Below are 8,192 nucleotides of genomic sequence, written 5' to 3'. Positions count from 1 at the left end.
AAAAATTAAAAAAAAAAAAAAAAAAAGCGATCACCTATTTGATAGTTTTTGAACTTTATCAGACTTTTGAAACAGTAGAACCAAGGACTTCATTGCTTCCAAGTTTTCCCTCTAGAGCTGCTCGAAGTTTCAACAATTCCTCGGTTTGCATATCAACCTGCTGGTGCTTATGTTTCTCTCCTTTTTTTATTCTTTTCTTCTCTCGCTTTGTCAATTGTCATCGGATGAATAAAGGGAGATCAGCTCCACACAACAGTTACACAAAAACCTTTTACGACGGGAGCAATTTGGAGATTTATTAAAGGTGTGTCTATATAAAGAAACAATCTTAAAGGGGTCGGTTAAAACCCTAATAGGGGCTTAAACATTGAGGGTATAATTGTCTTTTATGAATATCATATTCTTATTCCAGTCCGAAAATTTATTGGGTTCACCCCTAATCGTAAACAACTATCATTTGACCTGAAAACTTGTTACATGATAGGTCTAATGCCTCGAGATTAGTCAAATTTGCCAGGAATCGTGGGATGTCGCCTGTGAATGCGTTACCTGACAAGTTTAGAAGATGCAGTTCCACCAAAGAGCCAATGGATTCAGGGATTTTGCCAAATATTTTGTTTGCAGAAAAATTAATGGCTCTAAAGTCTTGTCGGATCCGCTCAAAACTCATCTCTTCTCCTTTATTCACAAAACGTAAAGCTTTGCAATTGATCAAAGACTTTGGAAAATTCCCCTCCAGCTGGTTGCCACTTATGTCTAGTGATTGTAAGTTGGTAGTATTGGCAAATATGTCCGGAAGAGTTCCATTGAAGTTGTTGTTCCTCCGACTTAACTCAGTATAATCGAAACGCCTTAAAACATGAAGGAATCGAGCTAGTGAAGAGATTGTTAGACAAGTCTAGAAAGTTTAACCATTCAAGCTTGCATATCCAAAAGGGAAATGGTACTCGAAATAAATTCGAACTCAGATCCAAACACTTGGATCATTGTTTCTTTTGAAGATACTTCAAAACTGCTGAAAGAATTGTGAGAAAGCATCACCGACGACAGTCTCCACAACCAACCTGGAACTTCACCTACCAAATGATTATGAAAAAGTCCAAGATCTACAAGTTTAGAAAGGTTTCCTAGTGAAGAAGGGATCTCTCCTGTGAGATCATTATACCCAAGGCTAAGGTTTCTTAGATGCTTTAGATGGCCTATTGAAGTCTGATATATCTATTAGAAGAAAGCTCAAGATATATGAGTCGAGAAAGGTTTCCTAGTGAAGAAGGAATCTCTCCTTGGAGATTGCAACCTTAAAGGTATAGGCTACTGTTAGTTTTTAAAGAGCTGTTGAGAAAGGTGGTACGAAGGTTGAGTGATATCACCTGGCCAGATTTATTGTCGCATGTGACACCCTTCCAAAAACAACAATCGTTGTTCTTATTCCACGGATTTGGTTTAGACTCGTAAATTGGAAACTCGTCTCTGAATTTCAAAAGACCGTCCCTCTGGTCTTGGCGGCAAAAATGGAGCAAAGGAGAAGCTAGAGTGTATTAAGAGGGAGAGATAGTGGATGGTAATAATACAAGAAAACGAAGTCATCATTGTTATATCTGCATTTTGAGTTTGTGTTGTAATTAATGAGTAAATCTGTGCTTCAGTCACTAGTTCTCTTTAAAAAGAAGAAGAGGAAGTAGAAACCCTTAGTGGAGCTGTGACTTATAGCAAGTCTTGCGTCAAGTCGTCGATTCAGTACTTTTGACTTGTCTTAGTCTTTACGTTAATCCATTGTGCCATTTATCTCAAAAATTTCCTCCGAAACCACTATATTCATTCAAATGTCCACTAAAACACTTCTCACGATTACTAATCTCAAATTTATATTTAGCTTCTTTTGTATCCTTTTTTTCTTTAAAGTTTCTCTGTTATAATTGGATATATAAGGCTAGAGCCGGCTTTGAGGCCAAGCAAGCCAAGCATGTGCTTGCCGCCGTTTGTGAGATAAGTACTATTTTGGCCCTAAATTTTTAAAAAGTTTTCTTCAGCTCAGTTGGTTAAGGGTGTTGCTGAGGCAGTGAGAGTTTCACCATCAGCTGTTATTGCATTCTTTTGTTTTTTCATTAATTTGTTGGCCTATATTTTTTTTGTCTTGTATTGTAGCCCATTTATTCTCCGCAATGGGCTACAAATGTGCTCTAAAAATCTTATAAAATCTTGATAAGTTAGCTTGGTTGTTTCTAATAAATTATATAGATTATTTTGAGAAACATTCTAAAATTGATATAATTAAAATATTACTTGTTTTTCCTGATTAGGATTATTTCCCTATATTAATTTAGAAACATTTTATAAATAATATCATTAAAATAACAATTACTTTTACACTGGTGGTTGACCAAAAGTTGATTAATACTTCTACATCATGTGTAAGGTTTGAGCCTCAGTAAATGAGTTCTTGCATATTAATGATACATGCAAAATTTATACAAAGAAATGTAAAAAACTTAACTATTGAAACGAAAAGTTGTTACAACAAATACAAATAAATTATAACAAAAAAAACAAAAAATTTTCAATAAACATAGGATACAATACAAGTAAAGAAACAGCTACAAAATTCTCATTTTCTTAAATAAAATGGAGAAAAAAACAAATATTTTACAAATTGTACGATTAAAAGTTTATTGAGATTGTTAATATTGTATGTAGTTCAAAGAACAAGAAAAAGCAAATATATTATTTAAAAAGTAGGATTAAAAATCGCTACTTTTATTAACACTTGAACTCTCTTGCGATTTATCTTAACAAACCGCCTCGGAGGCATCCTAGATTAGGTTATTGTTCGTGTGTGCCTTTTTCCTTGTGTAACAAGAAACCTTTGCCGACTTGAAACACAAACGTGGCTCATATGTAACACATGATCAGATTCTCTAATTAGATCCAGAAGCCCAATATACTAGTGGTTATTTATATCTTACTAGATAAGGACCGTCTGATCCGTCTGATGTGCGGGTTTCAACCTCTCCATTCTCCATCAATATCATGGGTCGCTGGTTTGGATATGGGCTAGTATAATGTCCTATCCCATGACATCTGAAGCATTGGATATCTCGGTTTCTAGTGTGAGTAGCCTCCACTTTTTCTTTTGACTCTTGTCCAACAACATTTGGCTTAGCTCCCACATTTGGTTTGAAGTCTGTCCTAGGCCGAAAACTTGACTTATCCTCCTTGTAGTAACTCGGCTTTGAACTAGAACCAACGACTTGTCGAGTATTGCTCTTTCTCTTAAGTTGCTCCTCAATCAGAATTGCCTTGTGCAACATCTCTTTCGAGTCCTCATAGGTCTGCAACTCCATTTGATCTTGAATATTTCTGGCCAATCCTCCTAGAAACCTTGTCATAGTTGCATCTACTTCTTCTTCAATATCAGCTTTAATCATAAGAGATTCCATCTCCTGGAAGTAATCCTCTACACTCTTGCTGCCTTGATTTAGACGTCTCAATTTCTGATGCAACTCTCTGTTGTAGTGGCTGGGCACAAACCTTTATCTCATAACTGTCTTCAATTCATCCCATGTTTCAACAGGTTGGACACGTCGGCGCATCCTACTAGTAACCAGTTGATCCCACCAATTGATCGCATAATCATAAAACTCTTTAGCAGCTACTTGAACCTTCTTGCGGTCTGGATAGTCTTGACATCTAAAGACTAACTCCATTTTCTTTTCCCACTCCAAGTAAGCATCTGGATCATTCTTTCCATAGAATGGTGGTATTTTCAACTTGATTCCTCTCAAATCATCATCATTTCTTCCTCTAACCTCTCTGTTTCGTCTTGGACGCCTTTGACCCTCACTAGACGAATTGCTTCTTTGGTTGTAATAGTCGTCTTCTTCATTTCTGTTACGCCTAGGTCGATCTCTGCCCCTCCGATCGCGTTCCCCTTCAAGCTGTTGTTGAGGCTGTTGCGCTCTTTCAATCTGCTGGTGCATAGCCTCCATTTCAGTGCGAAACAACTNCGCCTTGGACGCCTTTGACCCTCACTAGACGAATTGCTTCTTTGGTTGTAGTAGTCGTCTTCTTCATTTCTGTTACGCCTAGGTCGATCTCTGCCCCTCTGATCGTGTTCCCCTTCAAGCTGTTGTTGAGGCTGTTGCGCTCTTTCAATCTGCTGGTGCATAGCCTCTATTTCAGTGTGAAACACTTGAGTAAAATGCCCCGTCAAATCTTGCATTTGGATAGGCGAAAGACCTGCCACTTGTTCTCTTCTTGGGCTGTTGTTTCCGGAGTTATCACCTTCATTAGAAGACATTTTTCACTACAAAACTGAACAAACGGTTAATAGTAAAATATCTCACTAGTGTTTCTCTCAAGTGTTTCCCACAAGTGTTTCACTCAATCTCTCAAAATGTTCTCACAATAGTGGTTCTCTCCGAGGTTCCAATAAAACTAATCCCACTCAACTCAATGAGATACCAAAGGTTTCCAGTAATTTGTTACCCAAAAGAAACAAAATGGAATTGATCTATGAAATGAAATAAAATAGAATCAGATTTTTTTTTGGTAGAATAGAATGGGTTCTTCTTCTTCTTCTTTTTTTTTTTGAAAGGTAGAAGATGAAAAGATAGAAGATGAAAAGATAGAAGATGAAGAGATAGAAGATGAAAAGATAGAAGATGAAGAGATAGAAGATGAAAAGATAGAAGATGAAAGGTTTTGATTTGAAGAATACCAAAAGTCCTTGAGCGGGCTCTGATACCACTTGATGTGATCCTCCCAAGGAATCGACGCTCTAAGGTAGGTAGACTGATCATCCTAGAACTCTGATGGCTCGCGAAGCTGGATGATAAGGCGTGAGATAAACTCGAAAATCCTTATGCCCCAAACTCTCTTAAAACAAACCAAACAAAGCAAGGCGGTGAAACTTTAGATAGAAGCTTCGCGGAGACAGATGGCAAGGCGTGAGACGAATCCCAAAAATCATTGTGCCCTAGACTCTCTTGTAACAACTCTTCAATCCTCAGCTAGTGAATGGAAACGTCAAGTGCTGTGGAATCACTTGATATACCAGAAACTCTTTGATGTAACCCACCAAGGAGAAAGAACAAGTTCCAAAGGAACAAAGGAATTTACCACTCTCAAATAAAAGATAAAAGATTTCTTGATTGAATGATTTTCTCAAATGAGATTACATGTGTTTATATAGGGATAGAAAACTTGGTCACAAAGCCAAGTATTGATTATTCTTGAAACTAAAAACATTAAAGATACTAAGTTGAATGAAGACCAAACTTTTGGTGCATGTTTCCTTCCTCCAAAGTGACTTTTGGTGCATATATCTCATATTTTCGTCACTCTTCTTAGACCACAAAATAAAGTGATTATTTTGGGCTTTCTTGGGCTTGTATTAGGCTCAAAGTGGACTGGACTTGATAGATATCATCTCCAATACAATTTCCCATGTTCTCTTTGCTCCAAATATCTTCAAATATCAATTGAACAGCTCCAGCAAGCTGTTTGGTCTTTGCCCTTGTCATTGGTCCAACAGGTACAAGCATATCATCCTCAGGAACAAGCTCAGCTTCCACTTGATCATCCTCATTGCTTCCCATTATCATATCACAAGTCTACACACGTCACACTATTCCAACGTTCACAAGAGATGATTTTAGAAAAGTTCAAAACGCAAAGTTTAAAGGAAAAGGACCAAAAAGAAAGGCCGCGTCCTTAGGTTGAGTGCGGATGCCATGTCACTGACGCTAAGCATACATCCTTGGGTTAAACGCGGCGTTGTGCGTTAGGACTCGTCGCCTCATTAAAACTTTCTCCAATAAACCTCATGGGAAAAATCCAAAGTAAGGAAAAAGAGTACGAGTCATGATCCTAACGTCTATGGCGCCCTCATCCTTGGGTAAGGACGAAGGCCGTACGGACGGTCTCGCCGATGGTTGCCTTGGCCGATTCGATCTCTTGGTCTTCTTGGACGAAGTGGTTGATCCTTTGCCTTGAAGTCCTGGATGAGCTCTTGCTCCGCGTGGTTGCACCGGGAGTGATCCTAGGAATGATGGCTTTGAGTTGTCCCGCGGGTGACACAAGTATTCCGCTGGTGTCCTGATCTGGTGCGAGTGTTTCTGGATGCGTCTCCGGTCTGGTGCTCACATCAGTATCCCTAGTACGGTTTGGACAGAAAAAAGTGTTTTGCATTCGTCTCTGTGTACCAGACATAAGTTTGAGATTATGTATTTTAAATGAAAATTTTGGCATTTGAAATTACGTAAAACCGTCATTGTCTCAGTTGTTTTAATTTTAAACGTTTAAAGCTTTATTTTTTTTAAAACTATATAACATGGCCAATTTTAATTTTACCAAAAATATATTAGGCAATTGTGATGCCCTTGTGTTTTTTTTTTTTTTTTAATCTAATGTTAAATTATATTCAAGAGAAAAAATAAACGTTTTACAAAGCTTGGATATAAATTGTTTCGAATCATTTCAAATCAAAAGAGTTTCATATTAATATAATCTGGCCTCAAACCAAAGTCGGATGCTTGAACCGTCATCATCCTTGATTGTTCTCAAACGATTACGGATATTCTTGTCAATGAGTTTGACAAGTTTCAAAGCCGGAGAAGGTGTCTCACTATGCCGCTGTTCATTCCGCTCCCGCCAAAGGGAATGGATCGTATTCTGAAAAACATATCCCACAATTAATCTCCTGGTTTCTGTGTACAACTTGCGATGAAATTTTGATAAAGAAAGCAGATGTTATAGGAGAAAAAGGTACGGAAAGGGCATAAGGAAGTACCTTGATATGTGAAATATATACTTGTCCTCTTTCCGGTTTTAAATGAAGAATTTGACTTCTGCGTAAACTTCTTTAGGAGAGTTAAGGAGTGCTGAATTGTCTATTTGGCCCTACATTGAAACCCAATCAGGTGGAGCACCATCCTTCACGTTTCCTTTAGGATAGACAATAAATGTCCTGTTTGCAAATAAATATATATACTCTTACTATCAAATGTGTCTTTGTAACTTGAGATGCAAGGAAATGCACAAAACCGTAAAGTAAAAGAATATGTACCAGTTGTATCCACGGGATTGAAAAGGACGGGATTTGTACTTCTCGACGTTCCGAGAGTGGCGAGTTTTGTGAAAGTTTCGATTTTGAGACAATACGTAGACGGTTGACTAACTCTCCACAATTCTTTCCTGTCAGAGAGCTTATTGGCGAGATTGGGCTATCAATAACGGAAATGGAAGATGTTGCTGTTGAAGGTTGTGTTGTTACGAGTTTCATGAATTGGAATGCAAAGAAACAACAAAAGAAGCAAACCAAGCAAATTGCTCCATAGTTTGTCTTTCTCTTCTCCTCTTGATACATGTTTTCTTCTTTCTTTATCAGACCCTTTTCAAACATGTTTAATCCAGTGAGTTGATAAGTGTGACGGTAGTTATTTATAATTAAATCAAAAGATTGATATAAGTAATGGCGTTAGTTAGATATATTTTAATTATAAACACAAAAAGGGTGAGTTAGGTATATATGTATCATATATATATACAGTAGCCACATTTCTTTTGATTTTTGGCTTTTTATATTTGGTGTAAAAGACTAGACAGTTCCTAATCGCAAAAAGTTACTTCAAGCATACATAAGGATGTACGTGGCTTGAGACTTTTCACATTATAACTTGGATTACGCCTAGATATAGATTTCCTGAACTATCTACCAGATTTGTCCAAAAAGAAAAAAAGAATTATCTACCAGATAAGATTTTCACAACACGTACGTGTTTGAACTAATAATAAACTATAGAAATATATGCACTTAGACCTACTTTCTCTCAATCTTATTGCACTTAAACCTATATTTAGTTATTGCTATACTTTTGTCAAGTTTTTTTACATTTTACCTTTCACTTCTTCTTAAACCTTACAATCTTCAATCTAAATAAACTATTAACTGAATTACTAACTAACTGAATCACTGTAGCTAACCCGTTTCACTATAGTTACTCAATTTTTTTTTGTTTTTTACTCCAAAATTCTAAACCTGATAAAAGTAAAAATTTAAATCAACCAAAATCTCCAAATTTCTCAACCCCCAATTTCCGAAACCCTAGATCCCCAAATGCTCAAGCCCTAAATCCCCAAATACTCAATTCTCAATCCCTAATTTCCCAAATCCTCAATCCCTAATTCCCCAA

At 37.0% G+C, this 8,192-nt stretch overlaps 1 pseudogene; it reads right to left on the bottom strand.

Annotated features, from left to right (window-relative positions):
* LOC109133453 lies at window positions 6,146-7,402 on the bottom strand (annotated as a pseudogene).

Source organism: Camelina sativa, chromosome 6 (genome assembly GCF_000633955.1).
Source record: "Camelina sativa cultivar DH55 chromosome 6, Cs, whole genome shotgun sequence".
NCBI classification, from domain to species: Eukaryota; Viridiplantae; Streptophyta; class Magnoliopsida; order Brassicales; family Brassicaceae; genus Camelina; species Camelina sativa.
The sequence above is the reverse complement of the archived record's forward strand: the minus strand, read 5'-3'. Positions and strand labels throughout refer to the sequence as shown.